This window comes from Eurypyga helias, unplaced genomic scaffold, assembly GCF_000690775.1.
Source record: "Eurypyga helias isolate BGI_N326 unplaced genomic scaffold, ASM69077v1 scaffold21449, whole genome shotgun sequence".
Taxonomy (NCBI): domain Eukaryota; kingdom Metazoa; phylum Chordata; class Aves; order Eurypygiformes; family Eurypygidae; genus Eurypyga; species Eurypyga helias.
This window is the reverse complement of record NW_010273027.1, coordinates 25388-27868: the sequence shown is the minus strand read 5'-3', so window position 1 is coordinate 27868 and position 2481 is coordinate 25388.

Sequence of the window (2481 nt, the reverse complement as noted above, 5' to 3'; positions counted from 1 at the left end):
TCCTGCTTTGTTTCAAAGACAGTCCTGGTATCATTCATTTTGAGCCAAAGGAAGAGAGGGATAGGAGCCAAAATACACAAGTTAATCTATAAAGGGAACTTGGACTGGTGGGGCACAGTGAATAAATTAACTAGTTTCTGGGAAATGAAAACAGCATAACACCACTCAGTGGGAATTTCTGCTGGGCTTTTATTGCAATTTCAGTAAGAAACGGACTCAAGGACGCCTGGAGAAGTTCTGTCTCTCTCCTTACAGATGATCTAAAATGCAGCTGTGAAATTTAATTGTCTATCCCTGAATAACGTTGTCACACAGGAAACGTGACGCATCAATGTCTGCTGACAACACCCCCCATCCTTTTCACCATGGCATATTGAAGAATTCAAAGAAATAAAAACCTTACATATCTGGTGAAAAGAAAACCTTGGATTTTCTGAAGCTACAGAGGAAGAAAAGCAGCTGAGAGGACGACTGCACTGACACTAGATGCAGAATCAGACTGTACCACAGTGGCCACCATGCTGCTGTCACGCTGTCTAAACGAGTATGCTGAACCCAAAAACCTGGATTGCCACCGCGGCCGCTGGCTCTCGCCGAGCTGCGCAAGCTCACAGGGATCTCGAGGTGGTGGGAGGTGCACAGGGTCAGACCTTGTGGGAGCAACATTCCATGAGGAAACCATAAGGCAGATTCCTCTGCCATTCTTATCTGCATTTCTTTAATCAAAATTTTGCTCCAGTGGAACTTCTCCAGCAGCTCCACTGCTCAACTGTTACTATTAATAGACCGGGCCAAGTCTTTGTCTGGGACGTGCTGGCCCCGTTCCACTGAGGTTAATGGAACTACCCTGATTTACAACGAGAATTTGGCTCTAGCTTTTCACAGTTGTTTAGAACTTAAATAACAGTTGGGCTTTGGTTTATGTGTATCAGTGAAAGCACTCTCTTGGTTTCCTATTCCAGTGTTTCCCAAAATCTCTTTTTCCCCACTATTTCAAGCTACCTGTTAATGATTTACAGTGAGGTCAGCAAAGAACTTTTGTCTCACATTTTTATGATGACACCAGAAATGGCTCCATGGAAATAAAGGGGAAAACCACAGGCATTAATCCGTATCAGACTACAATACAGAACCGTTCTCCAAGCAACGAGGACGGTCAGTGTGTGAAACGCAAAGCCAACACCGTGACGAGCCGACCAATATTGTGGCAGGTACATGTTTGTCAACGACCCATTTCTTATCGCAGGGTAAACACCTGCTGTAAATATTAGCCAAAATTCTTCGGATTCCAATCGGTTGCACAGTCTGCAGCACCTGACCCATCTGCTTCACAGACCGTGAGGTCTAACTGCTACCAAACGATCACCCGTGAGACTTGCTTTAGCAGGCAATCTTACGGGGTGTCCCAGGGAAGCTCAGAGAGCCCAAAATCCTGGGGAAGGCAAGTACAGAGTCTCTGGTATCAGAGACCTTCGGTAGGTCACCGGTTGCTGATCTAGCACAGGTTCCCACACCTCCATCCAGCTCTCCCTGGCCAGAAAGCTTTGCACACGTACAACGCAGCTGCATTCTCGGTGACAGCGTCTCACTGAGAGGCAAGATGTCTGGAAATAAGAGCTGCCCCTTTGACCAGACCGTGAAATATTCAGAGAGTCCAGACAAATGTCTGAAGTCTTCAAATTCCATCACTTCCACATGACTGTTGAGAGGGTGAGAGAAACGGGAGGCTACCGCATGCGGGAAAGCGTGGCTGTATGGTCCTCTTTGTGCCTAGCATCTCCGAAAGCCAGGGTCTGTCTCTCAGCTCTTCCGTTTGTTTTATTTTTTTTCCTAATCTATAATCAACAGTTTTATCCTCTGGGACTTTCAGCTTTAGGTTTCAAACAGAAAGGGAACATAAGAGAACGTATCAAGTGACATCCCCTTTAGATGACTAGAAAACACTCTGCTAACCTGTATTTTCCTGGCAAAGGTTTGCAAAGGCTCCAAAAGCCAGACCTCTCCCTGAGCACAGCCTCCAGAACTGCCGTGCAGGTAGCTGACTGCTGCCAAGGACATCCAACGGCAAAACCCAAGGATCAACTTTCAAGTTCGCCCTACGCAGCCCCAGTGGGAAGCCTACCCTGCTACTGGGAACCAGGGAGAGTCAAAGGGGCGGATGTTCTCAGATCAGAGCCTCAATGCGATTTCGATGAGGTCTGTGCCTTGTCTGCACAGAAAGAAATTTCACTGTAGTTTGAGGAATGCAAACACTTCCAGTAAAAAACAGATACAGACTCAAGACATTTCCATAGCTCCAGAAAGCCTTGAGTGATTTAGAGGAGCATGAAAATAATAATGCATCTCAATATCCCCTTTTTGGGGATTGGGGTGGAGAGGGGGGAGATAAATCCTCCTAAACTTCCTTACCCAGCTATGCCAAGCAGTCTAGAAAAGGAAGAGATTCCTACTGACAAGCGTGGGAGCTTAGCTTGAGCCACA